We start from the raw sequence: 26,322 nt of genomic DNA on the forward strand, positions 1-26,322 counted from the left end.
AGAAAAATCTGAAGGTTTTAAAACTGTCTGGCCAGTCAGTAAATGAGGTTTTTCCACACTATTGACCAACTGCCATGTGCTTGTAATGGTTTCAGATCTGTTTGGAGTTTGAGTGGACCCACAAATGAAACAAGAATACCTCCTCCTTGCACTTTCCATGATTAAGAAAGGAAAAGATATACAAAATCTCAAAGGTTTTTCTTTTGCTCATTCAGTAGTATATATTGTTATGCCTTGCAAATTAGCAGCTGGTTATAGTTTGGTGGGAGGCTATGCATCTTTTATTGAAGATTAGCAAATTATAGTTCATAATCTACACCTATTTTAGCTGCCATCACCTCCTTTGTGGGGCATTAAAGCCATCCTTGAAGGTCTGTACAAAACACACTACTAATACTTGCACAGAAAGACATTTCTTAAGGGTTGAGTAAAGGAAGAGAAACACTTAAGTACCTCAGTGCTCAGGGATCATACTATAAATCTAAACTAGAAACTCAATATCAGTTCTTTTTTTTGCATGTTATTCTAAATACACACATATACATACATACATACACACATATAATTATAATTTTATTTTATATTCTGATATCTCAATATGGTGTGGAAGTTCTCAATGCAGTATGCCAATGGAGTTTTGTCTCTGTTAGGTTATATTAATTAGGACATGTTTTATAGTACAGATTGTTTATGGACTCCATCTAAGTTTCAACAAGTTAAATCTGGAGTGACTAATCATCAGAAGGTTTAATCTCTTTTAATTTAAGCATGGCAAATTAATTTAGAAGGGACAACCTAGTATCATGGGCAGTCTTGCTTGGCTCAAACTCAAGAAAATCTGGATCCAAACCCTGCCTTTGACATTAGCATATGACTGAGCAAATCACATATTTCTATCAAAAAATCTGTCAAAGATAAAAAAAAAAAAGCAAATAATTTCTTTTCTTAATGGGCTTAAATTCCATGAAATTTATCTGTTGTTTATGAAAGATAAAAGCAAAACAAGCACTGCTCTCAATGTGCTTATGTTCTCTAGGAATATATCTATTGATTAATACATTCCTTTAAAATGTAGATGTTTTTGAGAACAGGAATATTTTATCTTTTCCCTTTTATTTCAAAACCTAGCTATAGTGACAGACACATAGAAAGTACTTTTAAAAGTTTGGTGATTGAGTGATTAATTTACTTGATCTTCTTCTTCCTCTGGGCATTTCCCTGGAGATTACTGGAAAATGTAGTTTGTCTGTTTGTGGCAGTCACCCCACCTGGGAAATATTGAGTTACAAATAGTGACAGACCTCATGATAAAATAGAAACATTGACATCTGAATCAGAAATATTGACATTTGATACATATTTCATAGCTTTTTTATAAGGATAAGGAAAGTGTATCTATGCATTTTGTTTGCTAAAGTATATCTTAATATGATTTTGAAAATTAATGCATCTCAAGCATTGTTCACATTGTGGTCAATAAGAAAACTGACTCATCCTTTGGAGAAATAACACCATAATTGAGATGCCTTTTGTTTTGTTTTGTTTATTTTAACAATGTCAAGCTAATCTTAACTACATAACTGTTTTGACTAAAAATACTGGTTAACTCAAAAACCAGTATAAATGATGTTTGCCACATTTTAATGATAGCCTATTTTTTTATGGAACATTAAAGATACTTCATTTACATCTCACAGCCACCCTAGGAATACTTCTTTAAAAATAGAAGCAACTTCAGATATAATTTAGTCCACTACTCTCATTTACAGATGAGGAAACTGAGACCCTGAATAGTTAAATATTTTATATAATATTATACAATAGCAAGGTTAGGATTTAAATTTAAGTCATCTGACTCCAAATCTAGCATTCTTCCAGCCAATCCCTCAAGTCACTAGGTAAATTTTAGTAATATGAGGACTACTATGTCCTGGAATAAGGGAAAATAATGAAGATTAAAGAGGAAATAGAGTCTGAGAGAAAATAATTCATACAGTTATAGATTTAGATTTTAGGGACCTTAGAGACACTGAAGACTCTTCCACTGAAAGTATGTATGTGTTTTAGAATCCAGGTATATGTTGATTTAATAAGATTATTAGAGATAATTGGAGACTGCTATAATGATGATAATAGTGCAAATCAAACTTTTTTTTTTTTTACTTAGCTTGGATATGATATGCCTCTTCCAAAACAATGATTATTTAGAACAGACTTTGTTTAATTAAAAAAAATCCCCAGACCAGGAGTATACCGAGAGTGGAACAATTCTAATACCTGCTATGATATCCATTTTAAATATCATGACTTTTCCTTGCCCCTGAAAATACTCATCATCTTTTTTGATATTTGAATAATCAGGAATATGATAAAAATGTCCCATCATGTAGAGGGAAAATAGAGGCAGAGAGGAACTTTAATTATTCTAAGATGTCAGTAGTGAGCTATTTCAGATTTTAAGTGATGAAATCTCTATTGAATTGTCAATGATGTCAAGTTGTGGTAATTTTATATCCCTCTTCAGAGAAGAATTTTATTATTCACTCCTCTTTTAAACATGGATAATCCCATAAATCATTCAAAGAAATATCTTTAAAGGGAGAGAAGATGAATTATATTGAAAATACAGTATCTTTTAAGTAATTGATCTCACTCTCTCTAACAAAATTATTAAAATGCTTGTATCAAAAAAAGAGATGTCTTAAACCTTTTTAAAAAAAATTCCTATAGCCAAAGTGTTGATTGCTTCATCCCCCCCACCAGATTTAATTAGTGGTTTTGACAAAAGGTATCATCCACCAAGTATATGAACAATTAAGAAAGAAGTCACGTAATAACAGTGAGATATACAATGTGGAAAACCTCAGTGCTTGACTGGTACTCCTGGGGTTATTCAGTAGGACTATCCTAAAGAAAGTCCTATAGAGAATTTATGGAAAGACATGGACAAGATTGGAAAAGCATAAAAAAGTATAGTTAGAATCAAGGGATCGTAAAATTAATAGAACATCAGAGCTAAAGAGAACTTTATCCATCATTGATCAAAGTAAGCTTTGTTCATGCTATACTCCAAATGGATTATGCCAACCTCTCATGGTAAATAAATACAAATATCATAATAAGAAAGCAATTCCTCTTATAAATGGATTTTACCAAAACATTTAGAGAACAAAACAGTAGAAACAAAACAAACAAACAAAAACAAAGTACTCATATGAAGACGAATATGAGGCTAAATTAACTCTTTACCTCCCAAATTTTATATCTGCAAATTTATTTAAATATAAGTAAGAAAAGAATAAGCTTTCATCTACATTGTTGTTTTGCCATGGACTATAGTATGTTAACCTGAATTTACACCATGGATAATTGTAATAGGCATAAATTCTTTTTTGCCTTTTCCAGATGATTGTGAAGAATGGGAATATTACTTCATGATAGAGATTATTAAAAGTATTCTCCAAAGTTTATTTTCAGTTTGCAACCATTAAGTGCTATATAACAATTCAGATGTTTTTAATCTATCATATCAGCTCAAAGTATTCAATTTGTATTTTTCCCAGAATGAAAATTATGTATGATGCTCATACAATAACCTTTTTTTTCCTGTAGGGATTCATACAGGTTGTTTCTTCAAAAGCAAAGTAAAATAGAGTGTGGAAGTGACATGATATGTCAGACAATGTGTGGACTCATCAAAGAAGGTTGAGTCATCAGGGAAAGAAAGATGAAATCGGCCCTGGTGAAGTGACATTACTATCATCTGGAAGCAGGCACAACTTCAGAATACAAAACCTTTCTCTTTAATGAAGCATTGAGATAAAGCATTAAGTTTTCTGTACTTGTTGTCTATCTGCTTACCACTGTCTTAAGTAATTTCCTTCTGCTTTGATCTTTGATAGCCCAACAAATCATTCCTCATTTTTTAGCTATCACTAACACTAACAGATTTCTGATAACAGTATACCCTGCCATGATGTGACATCTTTCTATCATCTCTTCCCAGGAATGTACTTATTTATTGGGTCCTCTCTGGAGAGGTAGACAGGAAGTGCAGGACAAGGAGTCATGGCACAAGAATGTGAGACTGGAGGGGGAAGATATGGGCTCAAACTTATTTTGATCACTTCACCAACCATTAATTGTCTGGTCTGAAGAAAATTGATATCTGAATGACACTTTTCCTTATCTTTAAGATATGGGTAATTCTTTTTTCTTTCTTTCTTTCTTTTCTTTTTTTAAACTTCATTGGGGTTAAATGAATTTTTGAAGGTTACATAGTAAGTGTCTGAGGCTGGATTTGAACTCAAATCCTCCTGACTGCAAAGTCTATCTATTGAGCTACCTAGATACACTAAAGTACAAGTTCTTAGTCTTATTTATATCAAGTATCTCTTTGACAGTCTGATGAAGCGTCAAGATCCATTCTTGAGAATGTTTTTAAATGAATAAAATAAAACATATAGAATTACAAAAGAAAATATTATATGATAAATGCATACAAACATATAGGTATACACATAGATGTATATATACAAATATATCTATCTTTCTGTCTACACATACATAGGTATAGGCAGATAAAAATAATTGATGTCATGTGAAGCACCTCTCAAAAAAAAGGTCAAATTAAAAAAAAAAACTATAAAAGTACTGAGTTTAAAAATGCTAATTGTTATATAAACAAATATAAAGCATCATCATTATCATTATTTACTTGTCTCACACTTATATATGACAAATTCTTCTGAGTATCATTGTCTCTTTCCTGAAAAAAATAATCACCATGATGTTGAGAGTCATTGAGGTGGTAGTAGATGGAGGACTAACATCAGAGTTAGGGATTACCAGATTCAGATCTGGCCTCTGGTACAAACTAATTGCAGTGGGCTAGGTAAATTACAAATTACCAATGCTCTTAGACAATTATCAGTTGTGGAATAGTATTTGAAACTAATCATTGGAGGGAGTTTCCACATTTCGTTCAATGAAAAATTCATAGATCCAAACCATTTGCTTTTTAATTATTAAATAAATACACTTCCAGAAATCAGAGGATTATATTAGTAGAAATTATCAGATATTAATTCAAATTTCCATTTGAATTTGACTTGCGAACATTAAAACCCTGAATTCAGGGAGATTTTTTTGGTTTCCCTCATTTATATTTTTCTTTGACTCTATCCAAAAGAGACATAGTTAAATGTATATTTTTCCTGTGGCCAAATATTTTATTTTTAAATAGAGATAACAAAAAAGTCATATTATTAAAATTATATAGGAATGAATTTTGCTACAATTATAATAAATCTTCAAGTAACTTTACATAATTTAGTAGCCTATCTCAAAAGAAAAAAAGTAAAGTTTTGGGTTAAAAAAATAAAAAAGCAGAGAGGTGACACCATGCTAATTAAAATGATCATTACTTTTTCTGAATGAAAGACAGTAAATTAAGATACAGGATACAAAGTACATGGAATCTAAATTACATACTCATTTCTTACCAATATATTGCCATGAAACAAATGCAAAACTCTTTGCTACAAGTTAGTATACTCAATTCTGTGAAGCTGTTGTCCCACAATTTTAGATCAGGATGGCACAAAATAGATGCTTTATAACACTTGAGTCAAACTGTATACTACAAAATAAAAACAGCATTGATAATAATAAACCCCATCAATGGCTCGCAGGTTACATTCTTATAGCCTGAAATCTCCAAGTATTCAATATGTGCATCTACACCATGAATATAGCTTCTTACATACAATTCAGCCTTTTAATCATGAATATACCTAATATGTAACTAGAATCGGACAAGTAAAACTGTGATTTCCTCCTGTTTTCCTATCCCTGTTCAGTTGTGAAAGCAATGGGAAAATATCTCATACCTAAATGGCAAGCAAACCTATCATTTGGCAATGAGAAGCATGTGTACATTACATTTTCCCCTGGGTTTTTAAGGTTGTGATTGAAGAAGAAATTTCCCCATCAGAGACATTATTCTGTACAGATGGTCTGCTGCTGACAAATGTCAGTTTCAACACTGAGAGAAACTGCATGTTGTAAAAACATTCAACCAAGCAGGCAAGTGCATTCTTCCTATGTACATCATTTTATCCATTTGCCGAATTGGAGGGATATGAGTAGTGAGAGTCACTCTTGGAAGAAAGTCTGGCAATAGAGAAAGTTGAAAAGGTCAGTATGTGCAATAATTAGGAATGTGTATGGATAAACTTAAACTAGGTTTAGAAATAAAGTGAGGTGCCATGATTTTAGGTAATGATTATGAACACTATCTTTTACAAAGTAAACATTGCTATGCTTAAAGTTCAAGAAAATGCTGAAAATCTCAGAAATAGACATTTGAATATGCTAACAAAATGGATTATTTCATATTGAATATTTGAGCAACATCTCCTCCCCCACCCCTATAACAGGTGTGGCAATATTGTGAGGCATTAAAAGCCTAGATTGTTCATTAATAAAGGAAGAAGCAAGTCTGTAAATCAACAAGGGACTCCTAGGGAGTTTTATATTAGGCAGTAATTAAATAATAGTTCATGTTGCTTTCTTTCACTGGGAATTACATCCTTTTCACCTCTCCTCTGCTGAAGCAGAGACATCCATTACGATGAGTAGCTACAACACTTGTCAGATCTAATCATCTCCAAACAGCTGAAGGCCAACTGACATGTACTCTCTTAAAGCATGGCTTCTTCTCCCCCAAAAGCCCACTGTCCTTTCACGTGCATGTAACAGTCAAAAGAGATCACATCACAACAATGAAGAAAAACAGAAACATATGGTATAGAGAGGCCTCAGCAGGAGATGGCTAAAATGCCATGGTTCTCCCATAAACAAAATATATGCAAAAATGTGTGTTCATAGAGGATGTCAGCCACAGTGATGGGAAATAATAAGCCTGCAAAGGAAGATAGAGTTTTACTGTGGCTACGGTTACCTAGGAGTCTGTATTTTTAGTTTAATTTTTTATTACTCTATAAAGTGGTGCACCAGAGTAAGCTAGTCCCAGGTAGTTAATTATGCATAAGCAGTTGCAAAGTTCGATTTTGCCGTATAATATTGAGCCACATAATATTCTTCACCATGCATTTTGCTCTTGCCTACTGCAAGCTTCCCCATGACAGCTGAATTGCAAACTGTAAGTGACTTCACTCTCTTATTCTTTCCTGAATCTCAGCACTAGAAAACTGTAGATGTAAAAAAGTAGGGGTCTATAAATTTGTTGCATCTTAGCTCAAAAGCAAGTATCCATTTTTGTAGAGGTATATTAACTCCAGAAAATATGCTAGACATTCCTAGATGAGAGTGTCTTAATGTGTCTTACAAATATGGATCTCTATAAAGGTAACTGTGTTAACTGGACTTTTTTCCCCTCAAACTTCCCCTTTAGTTCATCCATGTTTTTAGTTGTAATTGCCCTGCTGTGAGAAATTCTAGAATTTGCTACTGAACACACAGCGTTCCTTCTCTTTTGATACAATCCTTTTGTGTTTGGGTCACCTGTGATGTTGTCAAACTGTACAACCTACTGTTTGCAGAAAGGACTCTGATGGTAGGTTAACTATAACCTTCAAAATTCATTTCCCTTTGCTTTATTTAATACAATGCAATTAGAGATGTTTCAAGGCAGGCAAAAATACTCCTTGGTTCCTCAATATTTCTAACTAATCTAGTTATGTTAAGCAAGCTAAATCATTATTAAACCTCTAAAGAGAAATATTCTATCCTTGGAGATAACTAAAAACTGTTGAAAAAACCAATATAGAATCAAAAAAAGAGAGATAATTTCTTTAGTTAGGTGAAATGATTTCACAATTTTAAGTTTAAGGTATTTAAAGAAACTCCTCTCTTTTAATTAAAATGATCATATATTATTCTATTGGAACTTTTTTTCTTAACAGAATCTTTGAAATTCTCTTTCTTACCCCTCACCATCTGTGTTCATTAGCATAGTTTTAACCGACATTTGAACAGTAAGGTAGAAAATTTGTTTATAATTTGAAGAGGACATTTTGTCAGGGCATCTCATTTTAACTTCAAATGAAGGATCCCTTACCGAAAAGGCAACTAAGTTTAGGATCCAGCCTCCACAATTTAGCATTTGTCTAAAAACTTTGGAAATTTATTTATTTTTCCAGTGTATTGGCAAGCAACTACTGTAAAAATAAAACTGGCTCTCATTCAGCTTCAAATGCTTCAAACCCATTTCTTGCTTCATTGCCACAGTAAAAATCAGCTATTGGAGTTCATGAGGAGTTCAAAAGATTCTATTAGTTCTAACCCTTTAATGATTTTCTTGAATTCAACTCCCTCCTCTCTATTACTATCACCATGATCTCTCCAATCCATCCTTCATACTGATGCTAGAATTTTATTTCATTTCCAAGGGTTGGTTTATGTTTCTTTTGTATCCAAAATTTTTCAATGGCTCTTTCTTGCTCACTGAACAACATCCAGTTATAATCTCTGGTATTCTTTTCATACATTCCACTATCTGGTGGAATCCTCCGTTTCCACTCTTGTGTCATACTACTCCCCAGAGCAGTTACCATCATGTATTGTACTTAGACTCAGGAACATAAATTAGCCCAAGGCCAACAACATGATATGCCCCCTCAAATATCACTGGCAAGAGAAGATTGAAGAGATTGAGGAGTATTAGGAATAGTCAGTGATACATTAATATACCAGCAGGTAGCTTCTCATTTTTACTGATTATTTTTCGCTACGTTCTAGGTTAAAATATTTCTACACCGTTAAATGGCTTCAAATGCTGTCACAGTCTTCTAAAATCTTATTCACCAAACCTAAGCTCCAGTTGCCCTGTCTTATTTGTAATTCTGTTATTTTTCTGTCCCTCAAACTGAAACTTAATCTTATGCCTTTTGTGTGAACCACTGAATTCCTATACATTTTTTGAAGTAGCTATATGGTATATTGGATTAAGCACATAACCTGACCCATATTCAAATCTGGATTTATGGATTTACTAGATATGTTACTCTAAAGAAGTCACCTAATCTCTGTCTGCCTCAATTTCTTCAAGTGTAAAATGGGGATAAAATTCAACTTCCTTCTAGGGTTGTTGTGAGGATATTTTCAAAGTTCATAATATCAATTCAGGACATACTGAAAACAGTTAATAAATGCATATTTTCTTCCTTACTTTAAGCCAAAATCAAGTGCCATTTTTTCTAGGAAGATTTCAGTCATCTTCATATGATAAGAAACTTTATAAGTTCTCAGCTAATATCTTATTATACTCCTTTTTAATGTATGCAATCTGTAATATTTTGTAATATGTATATTGCTCTTTTTTCCTTTTACAGAAGATAAAGATACTGAATCTTAGCCATATTTTCTTGTTTCCTACTTAATACAGTCCCTGATATATGATAGAAAATTGATATATAGGTGCAGCTTCATATGTTCTTTGGGCATATTTTGTTCCATTGGTTAGGTGTGAGAATCATCTTTATTAACTTAAAAAATAAGATTATCAAAATGTATTATCTTTTTTGATACGACACTTTTAAATCAGATATCCATATTAGTGGCAGTTGAATAAAATAACCTCTTAACTTGAAATACTTGATATTTATTTTTTATTTTTCAACCTAAGGGTTCAACCTAAGAAATATTAGTTAAATATAATTAACAAAATTAATTAAATTTAATTAATGGGATAATGGAAAGAAATTTGGGTTTCTTTTAGGAATTCCTATATCCAATTTTCAACTTTTATCATCTGTGCTAAATGGATAAATCTCTTAATTTCCCTGACAATAGGTTTCTATGTATATAAAATAAAGGCATAGAACAAGATGACTTCTAATGTTGTTTCTAGTTATAAATCTATGCTCCTATGAATCTTTATGGGGTTCAAGCATAAATCAGATAACTAAGAAAGCTCAGGTCTCTCTCTAACTCCCTCACACTTTAAAAAAACCAAGAATAACATAAATTATTTAATTAACTTATTTCCAGTAACCAAAACTTGAAAATTCTGCACCTAATGAAATTAGAATCTCCAAATAAAGTACCTACCAGCAGTCTCTTGAGTGATTTTAAACATCTAAAAAGTAAATATTTATTTAATAATATTCAGATCAGCATTTTAGCTCTCTTATAGAATAGTCCAGATATTCTAAGTTTATTTATTAATTGAAGAATTCTGTGAATGGATCTAACATAGAAAAGGGTTCAGAAGTCTCTTCAAATATTTTATATTGCAGAAAATATTCTTCAGGGAGATCCCAAACAATAGTATTTGGTGCAATGATATTCCATATCGATAATTTTTTAATTTTTATTTTTGAGAGACTTCAAAACCAGAAAGATCAACTTTAGGTAAAACATTGGCTTCTTAGGAAATGCCTTTGATTCTAGCACTAAAGGTGCCCACAGCATTCTGTTATGCCTCTGATTTATCTTGAAATGCTTAGTGTACTCACAAAATCCTAGCCATGAAGTACCTTTTTTTTTTTTTCCTGGAAGCATAGCCTTTCATAGACTTCTGGAAATTTTGCTACAGAAGTAGAACTAAGAGGCCAGGTTGAGTGCCAAACCAAAGGAAAATACAGAGCTGCACAATTACTGGAATCCTGGAATAATGCAGGTAAAAGCAGGAGGTTTTGCCTGCACCAACCAGTAATTGTATAGCCTTCTATGCAATAAAGATTGACTTGGAATGATTTGAGTAGACAACTATTTTTCAGCAGCCAACAAAGATGATTTAATTGGAAAAAAAGTCCTGGATCTATAACCAAATTTCCACCATTTTAGTGAAGTAGACTTTGCATATTTAGTGGATAAAAACTAGGATAATCCAATCCTGATAATTCAGCCAAAAATGTTTCAAACCCAAACACTCAAATGAAAATGAAACAAACCAAATGAAAGGCCTGGCATGTTCTCCCTATCATTTATGCATATATAAGTTTTGGTAATATTTTCTTTACCTTCCCATTTCCTCTTAGATATTTAGAGCATTAAAAACAGTATATTAATTATTTTGCAGTGAACCCTGAATTTAAAACTTCTAAACCTCCTGTCACTAAAAAAGAATGTTCTGGGTGTTTTGGAAATTTGTTAAACACACATACAAACAGACACACACACATATACAGAGTAGATGGTATAGATGGCACTGAGAAAGGAAAAAAAAATACAAAGATTCCACAAGTAATAAAATGCCTTTTAAAAAACTATTGCAATTATTAATTAGGAAAATAATATTTCTGGAATAAATCATTTATACCTTTTAAAAAGTATTTTAGATTCATGGGAAAAAATTAAAAATATTTTCAAGAAATTTGTCTTGTTAGGGAACAAATCCATTTTCTTGGCCTCATCAAACTTAATGTGAATGCAAATTAAGTCCATCTTTTTATTTTTATATAACACTTGTGCAATAGCCTATGGAATATGGAAATACTGAATAATTTCTTATCTTATTTGATCTCCTGAAAATGAAAAGACTATGGAAATCTCACTAAATGCAAGTGGCAGAATCTTGCTGAGTGTGTTTCATAGATTTCATGAAATTAGAGACTTTTCTATTGCTGAGCCATGATGTCACATCTATAGCTGTGTGCATAATTGCATTCTCTTCTCAAAGATGCTGCTTTACAAAAGTCAGCACTGAATGTGCCATTCTTGGCAAGACACACTACTTAGAATAGAGAAAGATGAACTAAACTACTTGAACACATATTGTTGTAAAATGAAAGCATTCAACTTTTGTTATTCTTGAACACAAGGATTTGAGACATTGAGTACTTAGTGGATAATAATAAAATTCTTATAATTGGCATTGATTGTTTTATTTCCAGCTAAATACAAGTGGTAACACAGAAGCAAGGGACTGGTATAGTTAGTCTATGTCCAGGACAGCTTTATGCAAATGGAAAAGGTAAATAACATGAAAATTACAGTGAGCAGGAAAGATCAAAGAAGATAAAACATTTTGACAAAATTAGATCACACCCAATAGTCCTACCCTTTCAAAGGATAGGATTTATCTAATTATTCTTAAAAATTTAAGTGAAATTAATTGGCTTTTAATAATATATTTCCTTTTCTTGTTTGATTTTTCAAATGGAGACTGTTCTCAAAGTTATAAGTAGTCCTTTTCCCCCCTACTCTTTTCTCTATCTCTAATCCCCACCCTGTTTCCAAATCAAGATTCCTTTAGCCTCTTGTAGTACATGACTATAAAGAAAGCAAATGTGCTAGAAACTTTTTTTTCTCTCCATGAAAAGTTTGCATACACATTTGCATGTCTAAATAATAAAAATATACAAATGAAATCATAGCTGATTAAGAAAAAAGGTTGGTAAATAAACGGGAACAGTATGGCTCCAGCAAAGCCTTCTTATCTATAGTTAAGATAATTCATTATAAAGTTCATATATAAATATTTCTGTTCAGGGAACTGTAAGTGTTTTAGTCTGAAGGGACACAGTGAAAAGCCTGCATTTTGATTGGAAGAATCATTCAACATATTCATATATATGGAAATGCTCAGCGTAGAACTTATTTAGTATTTACCAGCAAGAAAATATGAGAAAACAGAATCTTAGGTTGAGAAAATATGATTTTTACATTTTACTAAATTCAACACATGTGCATAAAATCCCTTATCCTATAAGCCACAAAATAATTGCTGACTTACAAATAGCAGATTCATAAGAAAAACAGTTTTTGTGCTGTAAATACACACACACACACACACACACACACACACACACACACATATATATATATGTTGACTTAATTAAATATAATTCAATGAGCAGAGTTGAAGTTAAATAGTGCATTTATATAGGTTTCTTCACAAAAAGGATATGTGTGACGCCTCTTTTTAAAACTACTATAGTATTTAAAAAATAAACCAAACAATATAGGGGATCACCAATAAAGTTGAGCATAATAAAAATGAATAGATCTATTCTAATTAATTTTTGTATGGGACTTGTAGTTTCACACTCCCTACTGTTTTCATTTGACAGGTAAATGGTTGAAGACAGAAGACTTATTATAGATTTTACATCCAGCCCAGGAGGATTTGGACTGATTCCATTGAGCAGGTTCAGGTCAGCTAAGTCCTTTCCTTCAAAGCATCATGGGTGTCTCTGAGCATCATTGCAAGCTTGTTCTGGCGGTAAGCCAGGCTTCAAAAGCCTTTCACTCTGCAGTCACTGACTCACTAATGGGCAACTGCAGGCTTTCTGATTTTCCTTTCGTTTCATGTGTTCATTTGACATAAATTTAATTAAACCAAATCTGGTGTTAAAGCAAGAAGAGATAAAAGTGATATGTCTCAAATTAAAGAACTGTGAAAGATACAGGAAACAGGACTTTTTTCTTCCTTGTTTCTATAAAATATTGTCAATTTTAGTAAGCTCACTACTTAAAGTCTGCAAAAACTATACCAGTATGCATTATTAAGAATAATGTGTATCCAGGGTTAGATGAAGGTCCTGGCCCCATATTCTCTGTAGTAAAACCTTTCAGAGAATGCTTCTGCTTTCTTTCATACTCACACTTCAGGTAGTCACCTCTTCACGGGATATAAGACAAGTTTGCCCTTCTGCTGGGTACATATCTATAGTTGTTAGACAGCTCAAAAGCATACAACAGCAGAAACATGAAAAGATCACATATTAAATATAAAAATCATCATTTTTCAAAGGTCTCTTTTAGTTTTTACTTAAGGCTAAAGAGGAAATTGTGAGAGTGAAAAAGACCATGCTGTTTAAAAGGTTCAATTTAATTGCTTTGAATGCTGCTTTAGGAAATATCCAAGTTTCTGATTTTAAAAAAAATCCTCTTTTTCCCTTGAAAAGAAATCTCAGGATGGAAATATACCAATAGGAACTGAAAGCAGTTTAGCAATCTAGCTAGAGATGATCTGAACCAATGATGTTATGTTCTTGTAGGTGTGCAAAAATCAAATATGTAAGGACAGAATTTAGGATGCGAGTTATAAAATATTCCATTGATAAATGCAATAATAACAATTATGGCAATTATCATTCATGTCATACAGCAAATTCAACATAGTTTTATCCCCATGCCAATTCTATGATGTGAGTCTTACAAATATTATTATCCCCATTTAGTCCATAAGAAAACAAGTTCTGGCCAGTATCCAATAGATAGAACAGATAGACAAAATCAGTAGGACTACAATCAGAGAATTTGCATTCAAATCCTCATACATTTATTTGCTATCAGTATGACCTTGGATCAAAACACTTAGTCTGTCTTGAGCTGCATATCCTCAGCCATAAAATGATGGATTAGAATTTTAAAAGCAATCCCAGCTCCAAATCTCATTATCATATGTATTGCTAATAAAATAGATAGAATTTTATGTAAGCTTATCTGTTAAAATCATTTATTTTATAATGAAAGGTTTTTGTGATGAAGGAACATAGTAAATATATATCTATATATACATATATAGATATATATGTATGTGTATATATATATATATATATATATATTCACAAGCACACTTCTACACATACATATATGTATAAGCATATATATACATAAAAACTTAATGCAACACAAAATATTTTCATTTAATACACAGAAGTGATATTCTCAGATAAGCTACATAAAATTCCCTCATCAGTAATTTATAATATAATAATTCAAATATCACCCATGATTGCTTAGGACTTTGATCTTCCAAAGTACATCACCTTGTAAAATTGTTATCTAGATGACTGACAGGCCTTTGTACTGAGAAAAAAAATCCTGAAGCTATTTAGGTCAAATGTTAACTGGAACTCAAAACACTTTCTTAATTTTGATGGCATGGGGTTTATATTCTGTTCTACTTGTCTATTTGTATACATATTATTTTCTTTCAGTAGAATTTAAGCTCTTTGAAGGATCAGGGATTTTTTAAAAAATTACTGTTGCTTATCTAGTACCTAGCAGAGAGATTACTGTTTCCAGACATAGTGATCTGTTTATTGTAATACTACCTACCTAGTAAGAACATATTATTATGGGGAAATAGTCATAGAGTTAGTCAACAAATATTTTTATTGACATTAACCAATTTCATTTTTTGCTGATATTATAAAGTAACCCTATAAGTCAATCAGAAGCTATTGCATTTTCCCATTAAAAACAAATGGTTTTAAAATTCATTGGGAGGGCCTCTTCATCTGGAAAATTCTTAAATAGGTTAGAAAATGCTATTTTCAAGATATTTAACAATATGGAGAAGACAGTTAAAAATTAATAATTGACACAGACTGTTTTCAACCATAAGAGTTAAGTTAACCAGCATTATTTAAATGTTTTCTATTTTTTAGGGTTAGATAAACCCTACATTACAGATACAAACGAAATAAAGATAATCTCTCCCCTTCCAGAAACTTACTTTCCTTTTTCCCCAGTAGTATTTTATTTTTCCAATACATAGACAGTTTTCAACATTCATTTTTGTAAAACTTTGTGTAACAAATTTTTCTCCCTTCTTTCTCCACAAGAAAGCAAATAATCTGATATAGATTAAATATGTGTAATTCTTTTGAACATATTTCCATATTTGTCATGTTGTGGAAAAAATCAGTTTAAAAGGAAGAAAAATCTAAAGAAAGAAAAAAACAGTAACAAGCAAACAACAACAAGAACAAGAACAACAAAGTTGAAAATAGTATGCTCTGATCCACATTTAGTTTCCATAGTTCTCTCTATGGATGAAAATGACATTTTCCATCCCAGAAACTTACATTCTAATTCTAATTCAGGAATCCAACATATAAAAAGAGGGTGAAAGAGAACCAGAGGAGTAGCCTGTAGAGGAGTAAAGTATGGCTAGCTTGGGAAAACCTTCAATATAGAGGTTCCAATAATATCTTTTCAATGGGATTATTTTATAGGAATGATGGATTACCCAGAGGGAGAAGGGAGCTGAGATGTATGATAAAGTCAGGAGAATTGAAAGGGAAGTTGGGAAAAGATCAAAGATAGTTGACCTGGACACTTCCTCAAAAAGGAGATTTTTGAGAGTAGGGAAATATAAAAGTAGAAAACTGTTCTTGGTTGAGAAATAAGTAAAACATGTTAACAAAATCTAAAGAGTCAGGATGGAATTAGGAAAGAATTGAAAAGAGTTTAACAATATCTTGTTAATAACAACACTTACAAGCTACCATAGACTAAAATGATAAGGCACATTTTACATAAAAACAAATTTCATAATTTAATTACAGCTGATATAAATGCATAACTCAATAGATATATTCTTTGCCAAGAAAATCCTATTGACAGCATGGTTTATATAATCACTAAGTGTCATTTCCTGTTTGTTTGTCCTTTGTGCTCCAAGAAGACCATGACATCATGAAGGTGAAGCCATGGCTTTTAAGTCATTTAATTGAATTTAAGAGAGACAGTTAGAATACTGCTTCATTTTCTTCTCTGGAGTAATCTGAGTCCAAAGATAAAATATAAATCAGGGCATCTGGAGATGGACCTAGATATAATGGGAAACCTTGACCTTTTTAAACTACAGTCTTTAACAAGTCTCAGTTTGTCTGAGGTAATACCCATTTAATGATTAAGGCTAGATAAGAAAGGAGGCAAAAAATGATTTCTTTTACCTAGTCAAAAATGCCAGTCTGGTAGGGGAAGACCTTCAGGTCTCCCCTCAGGTCTCTACTCAGGTCGAGTAAAACAGAAACAATTGCTATTTACATTCACTCTGAGACATGAGTCCAAAAGATGACCAAATGAGGCTTGAGTTGCGACCTATTATTGGCTTATCAGTGAGAACTAGAGTGATTTGGATTTAACAAATAGTCATTAAGAAAGAAATCTAGTCAATAAATCCCAAAGTATCTTGTGAGGTTTCAGTGATTTCAGTTCCCAGAATCCCAGATTGTTGTTGTTGTTTTTGACTAAGTAAATGAGGCCATTCTTTGCCTCATTTTTTACTTAGTCTTAATCACTACTTGGCCAGTATGTCAGTCAAACTGAAACCTGTGAAAGACCTTAATTTAAAAAGGCTAAAGTTTCTCAGTAAACTATTATGGTAAAGAAAGGCTGCTGAAGGGCTCCTTGTTCATTTTGTTCATATTTAAAAACTCTTAAGCCTTTGGATTTTTGTTACCTCTTATCATATTACTCTCCTATATAATGGACTTCTTTGGAAGCTTGCTTTTGCTTTTTATTGGTATCTTAGAATTTTTCTAGCACATATATGAAATCCATCCAAAGCTTATCAATATTGTATCTCATCATCCTAAATACTGCCACTGTAGGGATTATTCCACATCCAGGGGTGTTAGTCACTTAGAGAACTACACAAATTGATGTCCACTAACATTCTTATTCCAATAGGGGCATCATCCCTAAAGCCTTAGTTACTATAGGGTTATGCACACTATCTTCAGGTATTCACTAAACTTTGTTTGCCTCAGTTTCCTTATCTATAAAGTGAGCTAAAGAAGGAAATGGCAAATCATTCCAGTGTCTTGGCCAAGAAAACTCCAAATAGGTATTCTTATGAAATAGCTGAACAACAAGACCTGGTTGCATTTGCCAAAACCATTTCAGCCCTTAGCTGCAATCTCTAGAGTAGAGACACTGTAAAGTACCTTGAGAATTGCTTTCACAAAGGTACTAATGTCTTCCCTAGGAGCTTAATTTATAAAGCAAAAATAAACAGCTCTTCAGAGTTGTGAATCTCAAGCCAAAGAAAAGCTAACTTCATCAGACTTTATTCAACGGTGATGACGTCTCAGAAAGTAATTTAATGTAGTCAGATTCCAGGTCCTTGAACTACAAAGAAATATAGGTATAAAAATGGAATTCAAATGTGAATGAACATATTCCATTGGAGCAGACTAATAGAGTGTCCTGAATAGGAAAAAAAAACATGAACAGAGGAAGGACAAAGGAAGGATGACCAAGAGGCCTACATTGGAGGTGATGGTAAAGAGTTCTCCTTTATATACTGTCCTGAAACTATTATTCTAAGAAAGAACATTATTTGCAGCATGGTTATATGGGAGTCCTGCTTTATTCCAGAAACAAGTGTTTTGCTTTCCCAGTCCTCAAAAGTGTATTAATTACTTTAGCAATCAGTCAACAAACATTTTAAACTTCTATGTACCTGCCAATATGATAAGTATTGTGATGCAAGGGAAAAAAGATTCTCCCATCAATGATAGCATCCCCATGATGAGGGTAAAAAAAACCAAAAAACTATTCACTTACAACCTGTGAATCATTCAAATGGTAGATAGGTACTAGAAGATACTATAAGTGGGAGAGACTGGAAAAAGACCTCCTGCAGAAGATGGGATTTGACTTGAGTCTTTTTTATCCAGGTATGAGATATTTTTATTTCCCCCATAAAAAAAAAAAAACTATATAAGATGCAAAGGATTCAAAAGCACACATGAACAAACATAGGGAGAAAACAAGAAAACATAAATACTCATTAGAGGGCTGCAACTAGGGAGAAGACTCCTTGTAAAACTGCTGAATAGGAATTTTGCATTCAAATCAGATCCGCACTATATGAGCAACTCACAGCAATTACTCTGAATTCCAGATTCTCTCCCTTCACCCTCTGCCCTCCTCCGCATTGAGAAGACACATGTGCAGTTAGGAAAGAAATTTTCATAGAAGTCATATTGTGAAAACAATATTCCCTGCCCCCTTCAAGAAAAATAAAGTGAAAAAAGTTTCAATCTGTATTCAGACACAATCAGTTCTTTCTCTTGGTATGGAAAGCTTTTTTCATGATAAATACTTCAGAGTTATCTTGGATCATTGCATTGCTAAGTGTAGTAAAATCATTCATAGCTGATTATCTTATATATTATATTGCTCTTATTTTGTACACAGTATATTTCACTTTGCATAAGCTCATGGAAGTCTTTTCAGGTTTTTCTGAGAGCATCCTGCTCATCATTACTTATAGCACAATAATATTCCATCATAATCACATAGCATTATTTATTTAATCATACCTCAATTGAGGGGGATTCTCTCAATTTTTAGTTCTTTGCTATCAGAAAAGAACTACTATAAATAATTTTGAACATTTAAATAATTTTCCTTTTTAATTTTTAAACAATTTCTTTTGAAATACATGTCTAATTATGGTATTATTAGATAAAAACATATGTATGATTTTTACAACCCTTGGGCATAGTTCCAAATCATGCCACAGAATAATTGAATAAGTTCCCAATTCCACCAACAATGCATTTAGGTCTCATTTTTTTTTTCAATTTTCCTCCAACATTTACCATTTCCCTTTTTTGGCTTATTAGTCAATCTAAAAGATATGAGGTAGTACCTCAAAATGATTTTAATTTGCATTTCTCCAGTAAATAATGAATTTTTTTCATATAGCTAATAAATAGCTCAATTACTTCTTCTGAAAATTTGTTCATAATCTTTTATCATTTATCAATTAGAGAATGGTTCTCATTTTTTTAATACATTTGAGTCAGTTCCCTATATTTTTGAGAAATTAGTTCATCAGAGAAACTTGCTTCAAAATTCGTTTTACAATTACTATAACTAACTGTATTTCCCCTTCATTTATTTATTCTCTCTCTCCTTTCACCCTGTTTCCTCTTAAAAGTGTTTTTTCTTCTGACAACCTTCTCCCCAAAGGTTCTTTTTTTCTATCACCCTCCCTGTTCTTAATATGACTTTTCCTTCTTACTTTTCTCTAGGGTAAAATAGATCTCTATACCCAATTGAGTGTACATGATATTTTTTTCTTGGAGCCAATTTTGAAGAGAATAATGGTTAATGACACTACCTCCCTTTCTTTTATTTCTGTCCATTGTAAGTATTTTTGTCTCTTTTATGACAGATATTTTGGCACTTCTCCCTTACCCTTTGCACCAGTACATTCCTCTCACACTCTTTAATTTAATTTTATTTTTTAGATATTATCCTTTTATCTTTAACTCACATCTGTGCCCTCTGTCTATATGTACTCTTTTGAACTGTTGTTATAATTAAAAAGTTCTTATGAGTTACAAGTATCTCATTTCCCAATTGATAAATGGTCAAAGGGCATGAACAGATAATTTTCAAATGATGAAATTAAAGCTAAATATAGTTATATGAAAAAATACTCTAAATCGCTATTGATTAGAGAAATGTAAATTAAAACAACTCTGAGGTACCACCTCATACCTTTCAGATTGGCTAAGATGATAGGAATATATTATGGTGAATGTTGGAGGGATGTGGGAAAACTGGGACATTGATACATTGTTGGTGGTATGAAATGAACCAACCATTGTGGAGAGCAATCTGGAACTATGCCCAAAGGGCTCTAAAACCCTGTAATACCTTTTGATCTAGCAGTGCCATTCCTGGGTCTGTATCCCAAGGAAATGATAAAGGAGGAAAAAGAACTCCCATGTGCAAAAATATTTGTAGCAGCTCTTTTATGTTAACACAAGCAAGGAATTGGAAAATGAGTGGGTACCCATCAGTTGGGGAATGACTGAACAAGTTGTGGTACATTAAGATATTATTGTTCATAAAAATGATGAACAAGGTGATGATAGAATGGCCTAGAAAGATTTACATGAATTGATGCTAAGTGAAGCAAACAGAACCCAGAACACATTTTACATAATAACACCAAGAATGTTTGATGATCTACTATGAAAGATTTGGTTCTTCTCAGTAGATCAGTGATTCAACCCAACCCAAATAGATTTTAGACTGAAAATGCTATCTGCATCCAGAAAAAGAACTGAGGAGTCTGAGTGTAAATCAACACATGTTATGTTCACTTCTTTATTTTTGTTTATTATCTATCGCATATTTTTTCTCTTTTGCCCTGAGTTTTTTCTCCCAACTTGATTCATAAAGCAATATGTATTAAAATAAACTTCTTAAAATAAAAAAGAAACAGTAAAAATGAGTTATGAATATTATCCTCCTATGTAGGAATGTTAATAGACTTAAGTCCCTTATGATTTTCCTATCTTGATTACTCTCTTTTGCTTCTTCTGAATCCTGTGTTTGAAAGTCAGATTTTCTATTGAGCTCTTATCTTTTCATCATGAATTCTAGAAAGTCCTTTATTTCATTGAATTTTGATGTTTTGACAATAGCTTTCAGGTAAACCAGAATTTTTTTATTAAAGCTTTTTGTTTTCAAAATATATGCATAGATTTTTTTTGACATTAATTCTTGGAAAACCTTGCGTTCCAAATTTCCCTCCTCTTCCTCCAGCCCATCCTTTTGATGGCAAGTAATTCAATATATGTTAAAATTGGTAGAAATATATGTTAAATCCAATGTATGCATACATATTTATAGAATTATCTTGCTGCACAAGAAAAAGCAAATCAAACAAAAAAAATGAGAAAAAATAAAATGCAAGCAAATAACAACAAAAAGTGTGAAAATGTTATGTTGTGAACTACACTTTGTTCCCACACTCCTCTCTTTGGGTGTAGCTGGCTCTCTTCATCACAAGAAGATTGGGATTGTAAACCAGTATTTTTAAAGCTACCTCCTCTGGATCTATTTTCCAGGCCAGTTGTTTTTCCAAAGAGCTACTTCAGATTGTTTTTTTTTTTTCATTCTTTTAGTGTTGTTTTATTGTTTCTTGATTTCTCAAAAAGTAATTAACTTCTATTTCCTCAATTCTATTTTTTAAAAATAATGGCTTTTTATTTTCAAAATATATGCAAAGGAGGGCAGAGTCAATATGGCATAGAGCAGGCATGGAGAAGGTGGCTGAGTGCGGGCAGCACAAACCCAGGGCAGCCAAGACTCTGCTGGATGGAGAATCTAGGGAGAGAAATCTACGGGGAGGAATCTACAACAGTGTTGGCTATTCTGTCTTGGCTGCAATCCAGTAGATCAGCAGAGAAGTTATGAACATCAAACACTAACACAAAAAGTAAATAGAGAACCTCAAAATGCCAGAATTCCACTAGACCTGGACACGCCCACTCAGCCATTAAAATCAGTCAGCACAGAAGCTGCTGTTTGTAGAGGAAGCTTGGACAAAATCTCCCTTACTCTAAAAGCAGATCTCAACTTAAAAAAATAAGTAAAAAAACAAAAACAAAAACAAAAAGAACTCTGACCAGAGATAGTTTTTATGATGAAAGATAAGAACAGATTTCAAACCCTAAGGAGACTAAAAGAAGATACTCTACAGATAAAACCCCAAATAGTGATATAAATTGGTCCCCATCACAAAAGGTTTTCTTGGAAGAAATTATAAAAGATCTTAAAAGAGCTGGAAAAAAATGGGGAAAGGAAATGAGAACTTTATAAGAGGGTTTGGAAAAGAAAACACAGAAATTATCTGAAGAAAATTCATTATGAAATAGTGAAATGGAAAAAGCATATAACTCCTTAAAAATAGATTTGACAAAATGAAAAAAAAAACAACTCCCTGAAAAACAGAATTTGTGACATGGAAAAAGAAAATAGTTCCTTAAAAACATGACAACAACAAGACTATACGATGACCAATTCTGATGAACTAGAATCTCTTCAACAATGATATGATTCAAACCAGTTCCACTTGTTCAATTACCAAGAGAGCCATCTAAACCCAGAGAGAGAATCATGAGAACTGGGTGTGGAACACAACATAGCATTTTCCCTGTTTCTGTTGTTATTTGCTTACATTTTGTTTTATTTCTCAGTTTTTCTTTTCCTTCCTTCTTGATCTGATTTTTCTTGTGCAACAAGATAATTGTATAAATATGTATACATATATTGGATCTAACATGTATTTCAACATATTTAACATGTTTTAGACTACTTGCCAGCTAGGGGACGGGGGTGGAGGGCAGGAGGGGAAAATTTGAACAAAAGGTTTTGCAAAAGTCAATGTTGGAAAAATTACCCATGCATATGCTTTGTAAATGAAATGCTTTAATAAAAAAAAATAGAATCTGTGAAATGGGAAAAAAATCCACGGAACAAAACAACTCACTCAAAAATTCAATTGGACAAATAAAAAAATAACTAAAAAAGTAAATGAAGAAAATAATTCACTAAAATCAGAAATTAAATGGAAACGAATGACTCAACAAGACATCAAGAATCAGTCAAGCAAAACCATAAAAATGAAAAAAAAAAGAAGAAAATATAAAATACTACTTGGGAAAACAACTGACCTGGAAAATAGATCTAGGAAAAACATTTTAAGGATTACTGGATTTCCTGAAAACCATGATGCAAAAAGAGCCTAGACATTATTTTTCAGGAAATCATCAAAGAGAATTGTCCTGATGTCATAGAATCAGAAAGTAAAATAGCCATTGAAAGAATTCACCAAACACCTTCTGAAAGAGATCCCAAAGTTAAAACTCCAAGGAATATCATGACTAAATTTCAGAACTGTTTGGACCAAGGAAAATATTATAAGCAGCCAGAAAAAAATCAATTCAAATACCAAGGAGTCACAACACGATTACCCAGGAGCTCGCAGCTTCTACCTTAAAGGATTGAAGGGCCCAGAATCTGATATTCCAAAAGGCAAGGGAATTTGGAATGTAGCCAAGAATAAACTATCCTTCTAAAGTGAGCATTTTCTTTCAGAAAAGAAGATGGACATCCAATGAATCCGGGAAATTCCATTTTTTTTTCCTGAGGAAAAGACCAGAGCTGAATGAAAAATTTGAATTCCAAATATAGAACTCAAGAGAAGCATAAAAGATAATAAGAAAAGAATTCTTGAGAATTGTATCTGTTATGGGTATACATAGTGCGTGTATAATTTGATTTTACTGTTATAATATAAAAAAGAAACTAGATGAGGAAAGGGAATTATACCAGAAAAAGGGGAAAGTGGAAGTAAAATGAGGGAAATTACATCTCACAAAGAGGCAAAGAAGACCTATTATAATTGAGGGAAAGAAGGGAAGGGGATGAGCATTGTTTGAATCTTATTCTCATCAGGTTTGGTTCAAAGAGATAATATCAGACATATTTGGTTACATAGAGAAACTTCTCTCACCTTATAGGAAAGTGGGAGGGAAAAGAAGAAAAGGGAAGGGATAGGCTAATAGAAGGGAAAACAAATAGTAGGAGAAAGGTTAAGAAAGGGGGAGGGACTCTAAAGAGGGAGGGCTGCTTGAGGCAAGTGGTGCTAATAAGTAAAATACTGGGGAGGAGGTAAAAGGGAAAAGGAAAAAGCAAAATATAATTTGGGATAAATAGTATGGCAGGAAATACAGAATTAGTAGTTTTAACTGTACATGTGAATGGGGTGAACTGTCCCATAAAGCAAAGTGGATAGCAGACTGGATTAAAAGCCAGAACCATCAAATATGTTGTTTACAAGAAACACGTTTAAAGCAGAGTGATACATAGAGTAAAAGTAAAAGTCTAGAGCAGAAGCTATTATGCTTCAGGTGAAGTAAAAAACAAAAAGAGAGGTAGCCATCCTAATCTCAGATTAAGAAAAAGCAAAAATTGTCCTAATTAAGAGAGTCAAGGAAGGAAACTATATTTTGCTAAAGGGTACCATAGATAATGAAGCAATATCAATACTGAACATATATGCACCAAGGGGTAAAACATCTAAATTTTTGCACATGTAGGTCACTTTGCCTCTTTTATGACTTCTTTGGGATACAAGCCCTAGAAATACTGCTCGATCAAATTGGAGTATGCACAGTTTTATAGCTCTTTGGAAATAGTTCCAAATTGCTCTCAAGTATCGTTGGATCAGTTCACAGCTCCACCAACAGTGTATTAGTATCCTAGTTTTCCTGCTTCCCCTCCAATATTTCATTCATTTTCTTTTCCTATCATCTTAGCCAATCTGAGAGGTATATAGACGTATCTAAGAGTTGTCTTAATTTGCATTTTTCTGAGAATAGTGATTAAGAACATCTTTTCATATGATTAGAAATAGATTTAATTTCATCTGAAAAATGTCTGTTCATAACTTTTGACCATTTATCAATTTGAGATGGCTTTTATTCTCACAAATTTGAGTCAATTCCCTACATATAAAAAATGAGGACTTTATCAGAATCCCTAGAGGTAAAATTTTCTTCCCAGTTTTCTGCTTCCCTTCTGATCTTTTCAGCATTGATTTTGTTTGTACAAAATCATTTTTTATTTTTAATAAAGTTTTTTTTCAAAACACATGCATAGTTTTCAACATTCACCCTTCAAAACATTGTGTTTCAATTTTTTTCTCCCTTCATGCCCTCTACTCCCTCCCTTACATGTCCAGTAATCTATTATGTATTAAATTTGTTCAATTTTTCAATACATATGTTCATAATTATCATGCTGCACAGAAAAGTGAAATAATGAGAAAGAAAACAACAACAATAAAGTGAAAATACTATGTTGTTATCCATACTATGTCCCCATAATTCTGTCTCTGGATGCAGGTGGCTGTCTCCATCACATGACCATTGGAATTGACCTGAATCATCTTGCTTTTGAAAAGAGCCATATCTATTAGAAATGATCATCTTATATTCCTATTGTTGCTCTGTATAATGTTCTCTTGGTTCTACTCGCTTCACTTAGCATCAGTTCAGGTAAGTCTTTTTAGGAATTTCTGAATTCATCCTGCTGATCATGTTTTATAGAACAATAATATTCCATAACATTCATATATCATAACTTATTCAGCCATTCTCCAACTATGGGCATCTATTCAGTTTCCAGTTCCTTGCCATAACTGATAAATGGTCAAAGGATATGAACAGATAATTTCAGATGAAGAAATTAAAATCATTTCTAATTATATGAATAAATGCTCTAAATCACTATTAATAAGAGAAAAGCAAATTAAAACAACTCTGAGGTACAACTACATACCTCTCAGATTGGATATGATGAGAGGAAAAGATATGAGGAATGTTGGAGGGGGTATAGGAAAACTGGGATTCTAAGTTGGTGGAGTTGTGAACCGATCCAACTATTCTGGAGAACAACATGAAACTATACCCAATGGGCTATCAAACTGTTGGTATCCTTTGATCTAGTGGTATCTCTTCTGGGCCTGTATATCAAATAGGTCTAAATGAAGGGAAAAGGACCCAAATACATAAAAATGTTTGCAGCAACCCTTTTTGTAGTGGCAAGGAAATGGAAACTGAGTGGATACTCATTATTTGGAGAATGGTTGAATAAATTATGGTATATGAATGCTGTGGAATATTATTGTTATATAAGAAAGGATAAGTAGGACTATTTTAGAAAGACCTGGAGAGACTTACATGACCTGCTGCCAAGTGAAGTGAATAGAAGCAATAGAACATTGTACATAAA

The sequence above is a fragment of the Sarcophilus harrisii genome, chromosome 1 (assembly GCF_902635505.1).
Source record: "Sarcophilus harrisii chromosome 1, mSarHar1.11, whole genome shotgun sequence".
Taxonomy (NCBI): domain Eukaryota; kingdom Metazoa; phylum Chordata; class Mammalia; order Dasyuromorphia; family Dasyuridae; genus Sarcophilus; species Sarcophilus harrisii.